This window comes from Toxorhynchites rutilus, chromosome 3 (genome assembly GCF_029784135.1).
Source record: "Toxorhynchites rutilus septentrionalis strain SRP chromosome 3, ASM2978413v1, whole genome shotgun sequence".
Lineage (NCBI taxonomy): Eukaryota > Metazoa > Arthropoda > Insecta > Diptera > Culicidae > Toxorhynchites > Toxorhynchites rutilus.
This window is the reverse complement of record NC_073746.1, coordinates 203,269,895-203,289,124: the sequence shown is the minus strand read 5'-3', so window position 1 is coordinate 203,289,124 and position 19,230 is coordinate 203,269,895.

Sequence of the window (19,230 nt, the reverse complement as noted above, 5' to 3'; positions counted from 1 at the left end):
AAATCGTGTTGCATGCTGAAGAAAATCATGAAACAGTAAATCATATTAAATCCAAATGAAGAACATATTACATCATATTGAAATGTCAATGAAATGCTGATGCACTCGAAAGTTTTAACTGCTGTTGAATTAAATTTCAGATAGCCGCGCGAGATAGCTGGTAATCCAGACGGCCCGAGTTCGAACCCACATCGCAGCAGTTTTCACCAAACATCAATCTGTGCTATTTTAAACATTCATATTCCGCTCCCAACACAAGTCAATCAAACAATTATTGTTTCTACAAACATAAATACTCATATATAAAAATGACGATTCGTGAGGCTATAATAATCATTTCACGAAAATATTTTGCGCTTTTTATTATTATCTATGTTTGTAATAAATCGGCAAAAGTCGTATTTGGTGCTTTGACAATTCATGAATATATTCATATAAGATCGCAATTCAATTTCAACATAATCGCTATTATAGCCAGTCAAAGTTGCATATTCATCCAAACAAATTCGGTAAGCATTTGCCATGTATGTATATGGCCTCCACTTTTGTATGCATATGCCAGTTAGGCGCATTATATGCCAACCAAATTTTAGGGCATATGATGTTATATATACGCTTGTTATGCGATTTAATGTTTGCTGGGTAGGGTCACACCTGACATGCTGGGGGTTCGGGTTCAATTTCTGTTTTGGTTGGGGAAATTTTTTTCACCAAAGAAATTTCCTTCGACTTGCTCTGTGGTCACGTGTATTTTAGAGCATGCCATTCAGAATGCATTAAGGCATGTTTTCGGCATAGAACTAAGTACTAGTAAAATTACACAAGTAAAACTAGGACTTACGACCTTAAGACCTTAAGACTTACGTCTAAGCCATAAAACCACACTCTCCAAGAAATATATCGAATAATAGAAAGTAATCAGCATTCGAGTTAGCGCAATGAGAAGCTGCCTACGGACCACGTGGACTACTCTAAGGGGAAGGAGGTGCGAAAGTGCCTCTTCTTGTCCACGGTGAGGAGAACGGGAGTATAGAGAATGTCCACGTGAGCACGTACGATTTTCGCTCATATTAAAATCAATTGGATATGTTTTGCATTTTCCGAAACCTTACGCTCGCTCTGATTATTTGTCAACGAAATAGACTTCAGCTTGCCAGAGAGCCCTGCTCGGTATTGAATCCATGTATTCCTCATGCCATTGATTTTCTGATCAATCTATTTCCACTGGTAATAAAGGATGATCCACTCTTTCAGGGTGAAGAAATCGCCGCATTTGCATATGTCGATTGGATTTGAGTCAAACGGATATTCAGAGTACAAAAATTTTAAAATATGGTCGGATTCCGGAATATGGATGAATATTTTTAAATTAATCAAGCGTGTGATGTACCATCAAATGACAGTTCTGATTATAGAATCAGATCAGAAAGAGGCGAAAACTTTGCTATAAATATAAGTGTCTCCCTTGGAAAAGGGCTTCATGCAATAAAACATTGAAATGAGTCGGCACTCTAGTTTCGACCGCGATCCTACAAACACCTTTTTACTGTGAAACATCTGAATCCGATTAGCGTGTTACTTGGCATAGAAATCTCAACTAAGTACTAATAAAAATGACGCAAGTAATACTACGTTGAGACGGCGAAGTTCCTCTAGGAACGTTAGTGCCATTGAAGAAGAAGAAGAAGAAGAACGTGTTAGTATTTAGCACTACGTCAATCGTTTATTCTTCGCTACCAGTAACCATCATCAGAATTCGCGTTGACGGCGGAATGGTGTCGACATCTGGATACGACATTAGTTTGTATGAGGCCAACTCCTCTCAATCAGATTATTCGACCCTAAGACAGTTTTAAATTACTAAAATTTGTATGAAAATTTTTTCTTGGCATTATTTACCTACTAGAAGTACGTTGTTCTGACCCTAATTTAAACTATTTTCTATGAATTTTGAGATATTCTCACCAAAACTTAACATTATAATATAAAACTATCTTTAGACACAATTTTTGTATGATTTTTGTTCATTACTTGCTAGCAAAAGTGATTTTAATTCACATAGATTACTAATTTGATTTGGGAAAAATAATTTTCATTCTTTAACTAATAACTTTTATTTGAAAAGTGTGTTCATTTCTCCTGCAAACCCATATTGTCATGCCTACTCCCTCATTTCGTAATATGAAGCTCGATGCCGTCAACGCGGATTAATTCCGTAACCGTGAAGATACCAGGAACCGAGCCGCGTACAGGAAAGATTTCGGTAATTGTTTAAGAGGTCATCTCAAAAACGAATCTGCGTTGGCAACATCAGAGCGTCTATATCTGCTAAGCCGCCCGGTAAAGTCCATTGTTCCGACTGTAAGTATATGAACGCTGGTGAAACTCCACTTTAGGTAAGAGTGAGTTTCATTTTGCGGAGTTCAGCGGCAATTCCATTTTGGCAACGACATTGCAATTGTAGTGTCGGTCTATTGTCCACGGAAGTATAAATGTATTGGAAAGTGCATCCATTTTGACGTCTGAAACTGAAAACCTTTTCAAGTAAGCAACAAATAGTAAATAGTTTATACAGTTAATCTGGTGAGCCAGTATCAGTCGGGACCAAGTGACGATCACAGCATCTCAGATTTATTAAGCCGTATGCGGACGGAGGACTCAGACAGCGATAATGAAGATACAGGTGAATTACTATGCATGATGGTTTCTTCCAGTACCAAGATAAGCGATCCATGTCTAATTGAATTAATTGTTGAGGGTAAAATACAATGTTGAATACAATGGAATTGGAGCAAAATTGCAATTATTGGTGTTAAATAGTGATCATGATTTTATTCCCTTATTCGGCAGAACATGGTTAGATGTGTTTTTCGTTGATTGGAGACATTTTTTCACAAACTCTCTGATGATCAACAATATGATTGAAAAAAGTTTTACTACTGAAATTGACATTGTGAAACACAAATATTTTAATGTTTTCGTTAAGGATTTTTCCATTCCAATAAAGGGCTTCGAGTCCGAGTTGGAGCTGAAGTCTGACGTTCCTATGTTCAAAGAAGCGTATGATGTACCGTACAGATTGAATGAAAAAGTTATAAGTTATATGGATAGATTAGAAAAGGAAAAAGTGATTACACCTGTTAAGACCAGTTAGTGGGCTTGTCCGGTAGTAATTGTGATTTAAAAAAAATAGCGAAAATAAGGTTTGTGATAGATTGTGGGGTATCAATCAACAAAGTTCTGGTACCATTTTCCTGTAGCATAGGACTTGTTTGTTAGTTTGGCTGAATGCCAAGTTTTTTGTGCTCGAGATTTAGAAGGAGCATATACTCAATTGTCCTTATCTGAGCGATCCAGAAGTTGTATGACTATTAACACTATCAAAGGATTGTATACATACAACCGTTTACCCCAAGTAGCTTCCTCGAGCGCATCCATATTTCAGCAAGTTATGGATAAAGTGCTCGAAGGTATTGAAAATGTGCATTGTTATTTAGATTATGTTCTTATTGCAGGAACATGGAACATTGTAAAAAAAAGTTGTACCTGGTGTTAGACAGATTGAATGATGCAAATATTAAAGTGAACAGTGAAAAATGCAAATTCTTTGTATCCAGTATGAATTATTTGGGTCACATTATATGCAAATATGGACTTCTGCCTTGTCCAAGCAAAGTGCTGACAATGCAGCAGGCAAAGGTGCCCAAGAATGTAACAGAATTGAAAATCATATCTCGGACTTATAAATTACAATAAATTCATCCCACATTTGTCAACGAAATTGTGTTATTTATACAATTTACTGAAGAATGGAGTCAAGTTTGTTTGGGATGCTAATTGCACCAGAGCTTTTGAGGACAGCAAGGCATCTCTATTGGCCACCCAGTTTTTAGAACTTTACGATCCAAAAAAATCAATAGTAATTGTATCAGATGCTTCAGGATATGGGCTTGGTGATGTAATTGCACACGTTGTTGATGGCGTAGTAAAACCGATTTGGTTCACATCTTTTTCAGTAAATGACACTAAAAAATCCGATTCTTCATTTAGAAGCGCTTGCCTTAGTTTGTACAATAAAAAAATTCCATAAATATTTGTATGGCTAAGAATATACTGTTTACACTGACCACAATCCTTCAGCAATTTAGAACTGTCCATTTATGACATCAACATTCAATACGAGCCGTCTGCTGAAATGGGCAACGCAGATTTTTGCTCGAGATTTTCTCTACCACAATTGGTTCCCAGTGAATATGATATAGAGCATATCAGAAGCATAAACTTCAGTAAAGAATTCACTATTTATTTCAAATTGGTTGCTAAGGTGACAAAAAGTAATGAATTTCTACAAAAAATCATATGTTTCATGAATAATGGTTGGCCGACAAGACTTATTTTTTTTTTATCTTCGCTTATTTTTCGTCGGCCTATTTCCGCCACTTCAGTGCCAATCACCGACATCAGGGAGGCGACTCCACCTGTTCCTACCTATCAGACTCAACAACTCATGAGCCGGGCCAACTTCTTTTACTTCCCCTCCGAAGGAAGACGTAACCAGAGATTTTTCGCCTCAGAAAATCCCAACGACGCCAGCTGGGATTGAACCCGGGCCGATCGGATTGTGAGGCTGTTACGCTAACCACACAACCACTGGCGCCGTCCAACCGACAAGACTTGAAAAACGGTTTTCCGATGTATTTTTAAATCATCAGGTCTTGGAAATCGTAGATGACTGTTTACTTTTCCAAGACAGAGTTGTAATACCACACGAAGTACAAAACAACGTTTTGAATCTTTTACATGCGAACCATTCAGGTATCGTAAAAATGAAACAATTATCTAGGCGTACAGTATATTGGTCTGGAATCAACAAGCATATTAAAAGATTTGTATCAGGGTGTGAAATTTGCACTAGTATGGCAATTGTCAGTAAACCGAAAACTATTTCATAATTAGGCCTTTTAGTAGAATACACATAGACTTTTTTCATTTTAATCATCACAATTTTCTTTTAACAGTGGATAGTTTCTCAAAGTGGGTGGAAATAGATTGAATGAAAAAAGGCACTGATTGTAATAAAGTGTTGAAAAAATGGTACCATTTTTTGCTCTTTTTGGATTGCCTGATGTTTTAGTCTCGGACGGTGGTCCCGCTTTCAATTCTTTTACGTTTGTAGATTTTCTGACAAGTCAAGGTATTGGAGCACTTAAGCCCCCACCGTATAATCCGTCCAGTAACGGTCAGGCAGAGAGATTAGTCTGAACTGTTAAAGAAGTTCTTACTGGAACCAGAGATATTTAAACAAAGCTCAATTTGTCGATCCATATAAATCCTATGCAACAATCTCTTTTGCCTGCCCAACAGATCACTAATCCATATGCACGCTGCAAGCGCCCTATGAGAGAGGTACAGTGTCGATTTTCAATGTGGGGCCATAATTTGGGCCCCGAACTCGATGTTTACAAAAATGTCCAATGAGAGGTAAAAATGTCCAATTAAGCGTATCGCATTACAAGTCTGTCCAATTAGCTAAATGTCGCATTAAATGCAACTTGCTGTAGTTTCTCTCAAGTGAGCCGGTTCTGATTAGAAATTTGTGATCTGCAAATACTAAAATTACTGGCCACACTGCGCTAGTCTCTTATTCCTCCTATCTGTAAATACCTCACACGACACTTTCATATGTATGTCAAAGTTATTTACAAGATATTTGGAAGTTTCAGAATTATTTTGTATTATTGCTGTAAAGATTTCGGTGGATTTAATTTCGATGTTACAATACGCAATATTTTCAAGACAAAATTTGTATGTGCACAATCATCAGGATAAGGAACAAACGTTTTCTTAATTGCAGTGAAGTTGCTAGGTATGGACGGGAGCAATAGATACTCTTCACCTTACGCATATCTCCAAGTCAGTCTACAAGAGCATCCAAATCCAATGGAATTCCCTCCGCCACCATTCAGCATAGAAGAGTTCAATTTTTATCATCATCATTACCAATCTCATTTCGACTACGACAAGAATACGCCATATAACACAAACCCAGTACTCTGTACAGAATCCACCAATAAAGTTGGGAAACCGTGTCCATCAACCAGCAACAGTAGCAGTTGTAGTAGCGATCACAGTAGGGACAGTAGAGATCGTGAGAGGAAAAAGGAACCGGAGCAAAAGAAAACCAGTCGTGCAGTCAAACCTGAAGATTTGGAGAAAAAGTTGACAACGAAAGCTCTAAGTCGAGCCCGACACACCTTACAACAACGTATCAAGCGTCAAAACGAAACGCCAGAGCAGAAAGCCATACGCCGGAAGCGGAATGCCGAACTCAACAGAAAACGGCGAATGAATAAGGAAGATTTTCGTGTGGCCATGGAGAAGGTTAAGAACCGTTTAAGACAAAGGATCAAACGAGAAATTGATCGAATGTTACGAACACGCCAGAAAAGAGAAGATTTTTTGCGCGAAACCTTCGATCAAATGAGTACTGTGTTTTCTGATGCTGATATGGTCCAGTATCAAGGAAGGATTGCCAGTGCGCTACAGGAAATTTCCAACTAAACTCGCAGAAGCCATTCTGGCTGTTGTCAAATCAACTAGAGTCAATAGCGTCACAGAAAAAAGTGTGTCTTTGTACCGAAGATAAGGATTACATGACTGTGTATTTCATAAAAAGCGTACCCTAAAAAGTAAGATACGGGTGTTAAAGTGAATCTTGTGTCTTGTTCAAACCGAAACATGAATAAATGTTAATTCCAACAGATCATGAACATATAGTTTACACTAGGAAAAGATTTCCAAGAGAATGCTCGAATCGATCGTATTGAAGGTTAGTTCGAATCACCAGTTAGTAAACCTTTGACCAGGATAACTGCGCAATATAAAACAATTGTAATTCTGCAGTAAAATACAGAAAGCTTCCCGTTCTAGTTTGATTTACGAACATCTTAATGTATTTTCATAAAAATGGCTCAATCTATAAGTTTGAAGAAATTTGGCGGAATGGTAATGCAGATCACATGGTGAATAGCAAAGGCTGTTTCAGGAAGATGCAGGATCAGATACACGTTTTTACCTTAAATAAAGAATATACTAAGAGAAAGACATTATTTTTTCAATAGTAACCGAAATTAACTCGTAGATGTATCCACTTTATTTGGCGCCGCGAGTGACGTTAGATAGTAAAATTTATCGCTTTATTCTGGAAGCAACCTCACTTTTTGGCTCCTATTGGATTCCCGAGTCGATGACATATAAGGACACGACTCGAGTTTTATCTGATTACAACGCCATTCAGCTTTGGAAATACTGCGACTGTACTTATTCTAAAATGGTACATCTTGAATACTTATAATCTTCTTAATGCGAACAACGAAGCAAGGCGTTAAAACTAGTTCCTGATCAAGCACTTCACACTGTTGACATTTTTTATTCCATTTGTTCATTTATTTGGGTTCATTAGCATTTCAACTGTAACAGAGCCGGGTTTTAATCGTGTATATGTTATATGTTTATGGTTTCTAAAATTGTAAATTACACTGCAGTTATTTTTCAGGCGTAAGAGTATTCCTTCTGTTCCATTACTTAGGCGTCGTGCACAAATTACGTAACGCGAGAATAGGAGAGGGGGCGGGGTCGAGGTTGCGTTACTTACTGTGTATTAGAGATAGGAAATTGCGTTGCGTTCAAAATCCGGATTTTTAGCGTTACGTAATTTGTACGAGACGCCTTATGGTAAATTTCACAGTACAAGCCCTTTAGGCGTAAGAAAATTCCTTCTGTTCTTCCATTATCCTACGTTCATCTTGCGATTATATCACAGATATAACCCACTTCTAGTTTCTTTTTATTAAAAAATCAAGGAATTATTTAAATTGCGCATTTATTCTTAATTGCGATTCTTAATTATCGCAATCGAACAGAAACGCTATTCTGGAACCTCTAAATGCAGGTATTTCACTTGAAGACATTTAGTGTATCGATAGGTCGTTGTCAGTAAAACTTTTTCTTTTGTCAACATAGGCCCTATAGGAATCGTTTTGATGAGAATTTTGCTCGTTAGCTCTATTTTACTATTATAGATACCGAGCAAGTCGATAGCATCGACCGAATAAAAGGTATCGGTGCAACTGTCAGATTTTTTCAAGTTGTTTGCTTGTTGCATAATCTCTTAAGGTGGCCGTACACTGTTTGCCCGGAGGTCAAATATTTGATATTTTTTGACAGATAAGGTTTGATTTGATATTTGTACAAACACTATTTTGTTTGCCACTCTTCAATTTTAAACAGTAGTAAACAATATCAAACACCGAACATGGATAAAAAATCAACTGAAATATCCAAGGTAACCTAACCATGTACCGACAGGTTCGAAGAACAGACTGAAAAAATATTTTAGGCATCCAATAATTGAATATTTGCTTGTCGTGTTTTGTGTAGAATATATTTGATCAGTACACGTTGACCAAATTTTATCTGTCAAAAAGAGTCAAATATTTGGCTTCGGTCAAACAGTGTATGAGCACCCTTATACTTATGACAGACATACAGCTGTACTACCGTTGTACTTCGAAAATTGTATGTCTGTCACCATGTACAGCGCTAGAACCATGCAAGCAACTCGGTACAATCGTTGTACCTGTACCGACCTATTTTACCGCTGTACATGGCTACAGTTGTACTGTGCGCAGCGCCACAAACGGTTAGTGGAGGGTAGCATGAACAAACTGAATCAAAACACTTGGTAAATATTTTTTTCATTGACTTTCTCTTGAGTTATGGGCACCTTACACGATCAACCGGATTGACAATAAGTGTCTTCAATATCGTGACAGCTAGGCTTTCAACATCTGATCTAACCTCAATCAATATTTTTCCACCTTACACGGTCAATATCGCCCTCAACCCGAGACAACGAAAGTATCCGCGATGGCTAGTGGTGACATTCGAGTTTGGGATCCAAACTTTTCTCTATCAGATTAGAAGGCTAAAAGGCAATTTTCAATTGGTAAAATTTGAATGAAAATATCTACTTGGTATTATTTAATTAGTTGAAGCGCGTAGTCCTAACCTTAACTTAACCTACTTCCTCTGAATTTTCAGATATTCCTATTAAATTGTATTATTATAATATAACGTCAATTTCAGACATAATTTTTGTATGGGATTTTCTCACCACTTGCAGAAAAAAGTGATTTGCATTCACATAGAATGCTAATTTGATTCGTAAAAGTTTATTTTCATTCATAATTTACACTTTGGAATTCGGTTTTTCTTCTCAAAAATACATCATAATACTCGTTTCACAAATACAGACTGTTCCTTTCAGTTTCAGAGATGCCAGATTATTTTAGTTTTCGAAAATATATGCAAGTTATTTTATCTGCAAGCAAATGTTTTTATTCCATAAATGAGACTATGACAGTAGAACCCCGATTATCCGCGAGCGGGTGATCCGCCCTGCGGATTATTGTGCGATTCACATAGAACGTTACGGAAAAGAACGTCTACGTTCCGTCAACGTCTCCACCAATTCACACATGCAGTCAATGCTTGCACCAGCACCGTCACGTCAAATGTCAAACGAATGATCTATTCAATGTTTTTCATGGTGTCGCCATCTACAACAATTTTGAATTGCAATGCCCTCTTTCAAATCAGCATACCTAGAATCAGTCCTAAATTTACAAAAAAAAAAACAGGGAAAATCATTGAAATATATTATTTAAATGCCTAAAACCTGTAGTCCCGACCCTTTTTTAACAATTATAATATATAGACTGTTTTTCTCAGCTAGTCGTGAATTGATTTTAACTGAGAAATTTGAAACTGGGAGATATGTTGGCATAAAAAATGCAGCCAAAATCAAAACAAAAGCCGAGACACAAAGCCCAGACAAAAACCCAACGAGCCGTCCGTCTCCGTCAATTATTCTTTTCTACAAATCCTGCCGGTCGTTTTCGTTGAACTTATGCTGACGGGTCGTTACGTTGCCGGTGTATGTGAATGTTTTCATATGAATTGCATGGTAGAATAACTGACGTAACGGAACGTGACGGGGCGTGAACGTGACGTGGATGTTGTATGTGAATCGCACTTATTCGTGACTGCTAGCTCCATAGTAAATCAATAGGCCTTTCCGCAATTTGTTAGTGAGTGGTAGGCCCATGCTCTTTTGTTGTGGTCATGGCTTTTACATTATTTACCCACTGGTGTACACGACCTTATAGATGGATAGTTGATTGATTTTTGTATTGATAGAACATAGTTTTTATGTTGAAACATCTCTTTTCGTGTTTGCATTTTTTTGTCCTCTAATGGGTCATCGCGATATTCGTTAATCGCGGTGAGTTTGCCCGACTATTCCGCGGATAATCGGGATTCTACTGTAGCTTGAATTAACACATGATGTTTTTTCATCTGTGATTTTCCCAGATCTTCTCATTCTCCAAATTTTATAGCGGAGTGTGAAGAAACACACAACCCGCTCACTAGCGCAAAGAATGACCGAGTTCAACGTTAAAAAATTCCTAAAACGTTGTTAAGTTTCATCCACTCTCTCACCATCACATTGTCAGTTTACTTTGAAGTTTTGATTTGTATCGTGAAAAGTACCGTATTTTGCTATTCAAAGTATCGGTTTTCCAAACCAAAAGCTTCCATTTATGATTCCTACAATTTCAGTAGTTTATAAATTTTAATTGCAATCGCAAAAAAGACTAACAAAAATTAAATGTGCGCTTGCATATCTGGCAACTCAGTCTGGAAGTCCGTGAGGTAAAACGTCAACATCATGCATCTATATGAAATGTCACGATATTGATGCTCGAAAATCAGAAAATCCGGATTTCTGCGTCGTCGGTCATGTTCAGCTGTCATTATGCTCTCAAATGTCATCATATTGTCAATAAAGTTGACCGTGTAAGGTCCGCTTTAATAACTCAGATTGGAAACTTGTTTGTTGTGTTTGATGTTTCAGACGCTAAATAAAAAACTTTTTCATTGAAACATGTGGTGAAAATTGGTCGAATTTTTCATTGTCAGTTTGACATGCGGTGCAATGTACAACCAAAGTATGTCTGTCATGCTACGATGGTACCTGTACAACGCTGTACACGTACAACGCTAGTACAACTGTATGTCTGTCCCTGGTATAACGTATATACAGCATCATATATCCCATATTTTGGGTGATAAATAATGCGCATAACTGCCCAGTAAACATCAAATCGCATGAATAGTCATAATCAAAGGCAATATACATTCTCCCAAGACACATTTGGATGATATGGTCGGTGTCACAACCCTACGATGGCCCGCTCGGTCACACGATAGACACTGCTTATACTGTTTAGGCACAGGTGAAACGCTATTGGACGCGGCACCTTCAGCTTGTTCAGTGGAATGCCTTAATGAACCAGGCAACTCCTCTACCAGCTCCTGTAGGAGAACTGGGTTCGAAAGATGATTGCGTTGACCCGCTGCTTTGAGGTGGCCCACCAGATTTTGTACAGCGAAACCGAAATGCATCAGTGTTTCCAGACATTCGTATTTTGGAGGTGGGAGTTAATGGATCCTGTTTATCAACGACCTGATGATGAGACCTGGTATCCCAAAAAGAATACGCAGTGTCTGAACGACGTGTGTTACACTCGCTGGCAGAAGCATACGACTTCTCATGGAATCTAAAGCGTTGCCCTTTAAGCATCGCTGGAGGGGCACCAAATTTTCTGCATCTGAGTAACCACAAGTGGCCGAAGACTGCTTGTAGTTTTTTTTTCCAATTCATTTATTTGTAAGGCTCAATCGCATAAGCTTTGCGGAGCCGCTAATTCAAGGTTTGTTTATACAAAGTTTCAACTAATTGCTATGTTTAGTGGGATTCGACCGAATACTCGCGGTTTACTCGAGGTTAAAAGGGCAACATTTTTGTGGGACGGGTCAGGTTAGGGATATGGATATGAGGTATCGTTGTCTCAACCGAGAGTTGCCGCACGCACTGTAGCATTGTGCATAATGACCAGGGATAGCATCTGGTGTTCGACTATCTGTCGAGGGTGGGCGACGGTGAGATGGGGGGACAAGACAAACAAACTAATAACGAAAAAGAAAAACACAAAAGCATTAAATACTTATACTAGACCGTTTCACAAACATATAGATCAACTGCATATAGCAGATGTCGCGAGTTCCCAACACGTTTCTAACAGGAACATAGGGTTGTCTTCCTTGGACCTCAAGGGCATTCAAAAGGTACTCTCTGTCTGCGTAATTATCCGTACATTGCCAAACTGCGTGATCGATGTCATCGTGTTTCCACACCGACAGACGTTGCTTTGAACGAGATTTATTCTGTGGAGATGCACATCTAGCGAGTAGTGGTTGGACATAAGTCTACTCATTACACGAATGAAGTCACGACTTACGTCCAAACCTTTGAACCACGCTCTCGAAGAAACCTTTGGAATAATTGAATATAACCACCGCCCAAGACTTCCAGTGTCCCAATCGGTTTGCCAACTCAAGAGGGAACTCTGACGCAGTTATTGAAAAAATTCATCGTATGAAATCTGTCTATCAAACAATTCGCCTTCCTGGGCACCCACCTTTGCGAGAGTGTCCGCCTTCTCATTGCCAGGAATTGAGCAATGAGAGGGGACCCAAACAAAGGTTAACTTATAATATCTTTCGATCAGTGCACTCATCTGCTGCCTCACTTTTGTGAGGAAATAAGATGGGTGCCTACTAGTTTTCATCGACTGGAGAACCTCAAGCGAACTGAAACTATCCGAGAAAATGAAGTAATGGTCTGCAGGCTTGTTGGAGATCATCCCCAATGCGAAGTCGATTGCTGCCAGCTCAGCAACATAAACGGAACAAGGTTTACGGAAGGCGCTCGAATTTTCATTGAAAACACCGACGCCAGTGGATCCATTGAGGCGAGACCCATCAGTGAAGTATCTTTTCATGCAATTGACTTTTTGGTACTTTCGGTTAAAAATACGGGGAATGAAAGTTGGTCGAAGCTGATCTGAAAACCCAAGTATTGCTTGTTTCATCGACAGAACTGCTTGTAGTTACTAATAAAGACCAGCCAGTCTTCTGGATTTCCACTAAAAATTTGTAAATCTTTTCCGAGGACTTGTCGCGCAGCTATTTGCGCTTGAGAAACTGTTTGAGTAGAAAATGTTTGTGCGGGGGTCGAAGCTGGTATAACCGAAACGGAAGAATTTAGTAGCACTGGAGCTGAAGACATCTGTAACGCTGGCGGCTGCGAGAGGAGTTCAAGCTCTGTTGGGTCGTCGGGAATCATGTTCAGGATGGGATCATTTATTCATCCAACTCGTTTCCCTCTGATCTTCCAGCCAAATTTTCACCTGTTGACGACTGAACCACCTCGGCTGCTTGCCTCTGCTATTTCTCGGATAATCTCCTGACGCTTTTCAAACGATTCTCTCCTCGCTTGTTGTTGTTTCTGTTTTAGCTCTAAATCTTCTTTCAACTTGCGTTCGCGAAGCAATTTAGTCTCTTTTGCAAGCTTTCGCTTCTCTTCTAACTGGCGCTTTTTTGCTTCCATAATTCGCTTATTCATCTCTTCTCGATCCTTCAGCTTCTGTTCCTTCATGATCCGTTCTTCTTCATTCAGCTTCAGCTGCTCTGTTAACACTGCCATACGAACACTCGATGATACGCTTCCGGTAGGAGCGATGCACTTCGCTCGGTGTTTTGAGCCCTTCCTCGAACTAGCTTTCGGACCTGTTAAATTTGGTGGGCTACGGTTGCAGAATCCGTATTGGGCCCATATATTTCCGGAATCGAAATTGAATGAATTGCTTTAAAAAAAACTTTTAGATGAATACTACTTTTTGATAATATTACGCAGTTTGTTTTGATGAGAGCTCAGTCCAATATGGAGATTAACAAAGAAATTCATGTATAGTTTCTAGCAGGCGGTTTCTGGCAAGCGTGTTCCCTTTGGTTGAGCGAAATAGGGCTGTCGCTGGTACCGATATCAACAGTGGTACTGTGTTGAGCGGTCCCGTCGTGACAACGTCTTTTCTGTTTGTCCGATTGCTAACGCAACAGTTGGTGTTTAGTCAGAGGGGACCAAGTCGCAAAATTTAAAAAAAAATCGAGTTATTGATGCCATCAGATTAAGCATTTCGTAAAATACACTCCGCACTTATCAGATTTCAAAATTGTTATGAGTGATCAACGAAAAACCCTCATAGTGCAAATCGAGATAATCTCTTACCGAGCTCGAATTTCATGTGGTACAATTGCATATATTTAAGCGTTTCTGAAAAGCGTCCCAAAGGAAAATATCAGAGACTCAAGCCATAACAAAATAATTCTCCGAAGATTGCGCCATGCAACTCGAAAAATTATGACAATGGCACCGATAGCTACCACTTGCTATCGTCCTGCTCGGTATCTAATAGCAAAATAGGGCTAACGAGCAAAATTCTTATCGCCTCGATTTCTATAATACGGCTCATAGTATGAAATCAGAGCGGGCCATGTATCATATACCACGGCGAGATGGATCTATATCATATACAGACAGAGTGGACCATGTGTCAATAATTGGTATATTCAATTTAAACAATTTTCAAGCGTCGTATTAAAACCAACAATTTTGACGTAGGACTACGTCTTTCATTTATATATCGGGGTGTAAAATCAAAGTTTCGAAAACGAAAGCATTACGCCGGAGACCGAGATTTTGAGCGTTAATAGCTACTAAACAACCGAACGAAATGGTATGATAAACACTTTACTCGAAAGATATAATGTAATATTGGACTCCCGGCCCCGTCAGGCTAACGCCACATGTTCCTTAATAAAATATATATTTTAGGAAAAAAATATAATGTCTACGCGTTATATACTTATTACTTTTTCATCCAAAAACTTGATTCAATAGCCTTAACATTGCTTTCAAAACAGCCTATTGAAATCACCAATCGGTATAAAGGGTGTGTCACATCAAATTGCATCACGGAAAAAACGCTGTAGAAATTCGCCCAGTATACCGATCCTTTTGAAAATTTTAGACAGTAAAATAACTTTTGGCCTTTTCTTTTTATTCATACTTCGAGCCCAAGCCTGTATGCTCGCACCTTCCTCTTTACCCCGTCCATAAGGTTCTGTACAACGTCAGGTTGTAGTTTTTTTTGAACAGAAATCCATTTTCTCTTGAAGTCCGCCTCCGATTTGACAACTTTTGGGTTCTTCCGGAGGGCCTGCTTCATAATCGCCCAATATTTCTCTATTGGGCGAAGCCCCGGCGCGTTGGGCGGGTTTATTTCCTTTGGCACGAAGGTGACCCCGTTGGCTTCGTACCACTCCAACACGTCCTTTGAATAGTGGCACGAAGCGAGATCCGGCCAGAAGATGGTCGGGCCCTCGTGCTGCTTCAATAGTGATAGTAAGCGCTTCTGTAGGCACTCCTTAAGGTAAACCTGCCCGTTTACCGTGCCGGTCATCACGAAGGGGGCGCTCCGCTTTCTGCAAAAGCAGATCACTTGCCACACCATGTACTTTTTGGCAAACTTGGATAGTTTCTGCTTGCGAATCTCCTCCGGAACGCTGAATTTGTCCCCTGCGGAGAAGAACAACAGGCCCGGCAGCTGACGAAAGTCCGCTTTGACGTAGGTTTCGTCGTCCATTACCAGGCAATGCGGCTTCGTCAGCATTTTGGTGTACAGCTTCCGGGCTCGCGCCACCATGTTTTGCCTTTCGTCGCGGTTAGGAGCCTCCTGAACCTTGTATGTACGCAGGCCCTCCCGCTGCTTGTTCCGCTGGACGAATGAACTTGACAAATTCAGCTTATTGGCGACATCCCGGACCGAACTTCTCGGATCACGTCTAAACTGCTTAACTACGCGCTTATGATCTTTTTCACTGACGGAGCATCCATTTTTACCGTTCTTCACCTTCCGGTCGATGATTAGGTTCTCGAAGTATCGTTTTAGTACTCTGCTGACCGTGGATTGGACGATTCCCAGCATCTTACCGATGTCCCGATGTGACAACTCCAGATTCTCGAAATGAGTGCACAGGATTAATTCACGACGCTCTTTTTCGTTCGACGACATTTTTCCAAATTTACGAAAAATTGACAGTGAAGCATGGCCAACGTGATCTATACACTCTTATCTGATTATAAGCGACAGCTGAAGATATAATTCCTAAAAATTAAATTTCTACAGCGTTTTTTCCGTGATGCAATTTGATGTGACACACCCTTTATACAACTTTCATGTGATTGCCTCTTTTGCTGAATATTATGCCTTCAACGAAAGCTCTCGTTTTCGAAGTCACCCAAATATTCATTTATTCATTCATTCAGAATTGATTCAGATGCAACTAAAAACAAATGATCACTAAATCAACGATAGCCCAACGTCACCCTTGCGGTTAGACCACAGATATAACCCACTTCCTGTTTTTTCACGAAGCTAATAGGTACCTTGTTGAAATATGCTTGAACCCGTTAGTGTATAAGGTACATATTTCGCACATATAAAAAAATGAACTTAGTCCACTCTGACTGATTGATAACAGTGAAAAATGCTGGTCTTCAGTGTGAATCATCGCAAAATTCAGAGTGCATTTTTAGAATCTAGCGATGACAATGAATTCGAATTTGGCAATTCTATTTAATGAATAATATCACAGTACATCATGACCGTATTCAGATCTAGCCACACTTCTCGAAAAACAGCTGGAACGCTCGACAAACTCGAACAAATTTTCAACGTGAGTAAAGGAGCGAATCATCGATGATATGGGCTCATTATATCCAAACGCTGTGCGATGAAATCTCGGATGGAGCAAAGCGGTGTTTCGTAGAGCTCGAGAAGGAACCCGCAAATCGAGGAGCGACAGCAATCGGGGGCAGTCGACTTCATTGTTCAGCAGCTTCGCCACAAATGTTACCTGCTGAATCTTCCTACGTCTGGCCAGGGTGTCAAGGTTTATTAACTTGCAACGGTCACGATAAGGTGGTAAGTTTGCAGGGTCTCGCCAAGGCAAATCTCTTAGGGCGACACGAATGAACCGTTTTTGAATCCTTTCGATTCTCAAGCTCCAGTTCAGTTAGTGGTGCATGCAAATTAGAGATGCGTTCTCCAGGATAGGACGAGTCAATGAACAGTACAAGGCTTTTGAGCAATAGGGGTCTTTTAAACCTTTGGCTATTTTGGTTATAAAACCTAATTGTCGGTTGGCTTTAGCAACAGTGGCATTTCGATGATTAGCGAATGAAAGCTTTTTATCTAAAGGGTGTGTCACATCAAATTGCATCACGGAAAAAACGCTGTAGAAATTTAATTTTTAGGAATTATATCTTCAGCTTTCACTTATAATCAGATAAGAGTGTATAGATCACGTTGGCCATGCTTCACTGTCAATTTTTGGAAATTTGGAAAAATGTCGTCGAACGAAAAAGAGCGTCGTGAATTAATCCTGCGCACTCATTTCGAGAATCCGGAGTTGTCACATCGGGACATCGGTAAGATGCTGGGAATCGTCCAATCCACGGTCAGCAGAGTACTAAAACGATACTTCGAGAACCTAACCGTCGACCGGAAGGTGAAAAACGGCAAAAATGGATGCTCCGTCAGTGAAAAAGATCACAAGCGCGTAGTTAAGCAGTTTAGACGTGATCTGAGAAGTTCGGTCCGGGATGTCGCCAATAAGTTGAATTTGTCAAGTTCATTCGTCTAGCGGACCAAGCAGCGGGAGGGCCTGCGTACATACAAGGTTCAGAAGGCTCCTAACCGCGACGAAAGGCAAAACATAGTGGGGAAGACGCGAGCCCGGAAGCTGTACACCAAAATGCTGACGAAGCCGCATTGCCTGGTAATGGACGACGAAACCATTACCGAAATTACGGGCTGCGATATTCGATGAAACGTTATGATGGAACACTTCGGAATACTGACAATCAACTTGTTCCTTCGGCAACAGTCGACGAACACATTCAGCAAATGTTGTAGACGATGACAGTCTTCGATGCTCTTTACCGCACAATACAATTTCAGATCATCAGCGTAGATTAGTTTACAGCCATCGCCAAGTAGAAGCGCCACATCATTGAACAAAATCGTGAAAAGAAGAGTTCCCATGTTGCTACCTTGAGGTACCCAAGGCAAGTTTTCAAACGGAGCTGAAGTACATGTCCCTAATTTGACACGAAGAACTCTGCCACGCAGATACGAGCTGAGCCATTCAACTAGTCTGTCCGAGGCACCAAGCTGGCTTAGTTTACGCGTTAATATTCGGTGGCCAATTTTATCGAACGCAGCTTTGAGATCAGTATACACCACGTCTACTTGAGCTTTAGCTTCCAGTTGAGCAAAACAAGTAAACGTAAAATCCAGCAAATTAGTTGTAACCGAGCGACCTGGCATGACCCCTGCTGGTCAGGAGAAATATACCATTTCGCACCAATGAGTATGCTTTGGCCAACTATCATTTCGAACAATTTCGATGCAGCTGACAGATTCGTAATTCCACGGTAATTTCGAACATTTCGTCTATCACCACTTTTGAACACGGGAAACAGAATAGATTGTTTCCAAATTTCGGAAAATTTGCGCTGTTCAAATGAGCGATTGAAAATCATACTCAATGGATATGCTAAAGAGGCAGCACACTGACGAAATACAATGGCGGGAATACTATCGGGTCCAGGTGAAAACGTGTTCATCAGTTTATTACTAGCAGCAATAACCATAGGCTGAGTAATCATATATAAATCCAAACATATATAAATCCACTATATCGACTGGCACATCCCCGATTGCTCGTTCAACTTCGTGATCGGAAGCAACTGATTTTGCAAAAACCGATGCAAATAAGTCAGCAAACTGCTTGCAGCTTTCAGATTCAGAGGTTGATTCCTCGTTGTCAGGAAAAGTATGCGCCGGAATAGCTGATTTCTTCCTTTTTGAATTGACAAAACTCCAGAACGCTTTAGGGTTACGTCTCAGGTTAAATTGAACCCTTAATACATATGAATCGTACAGTCTCGCATTCAACCTCGCATTACTAGAAGAGCGAAATGCGCTCACAGATTCAATTGTGCGATGATGCCGTAGTCTACTGAGGAATACTGCTCAAGATGAATGAAAATTGAGACATTATGCTAAGATTAATGAAAAAGGGGAGCATATGCTTTAAAATGTAAGGCGTGCAATATTCATGCCTGTAGTATATGGC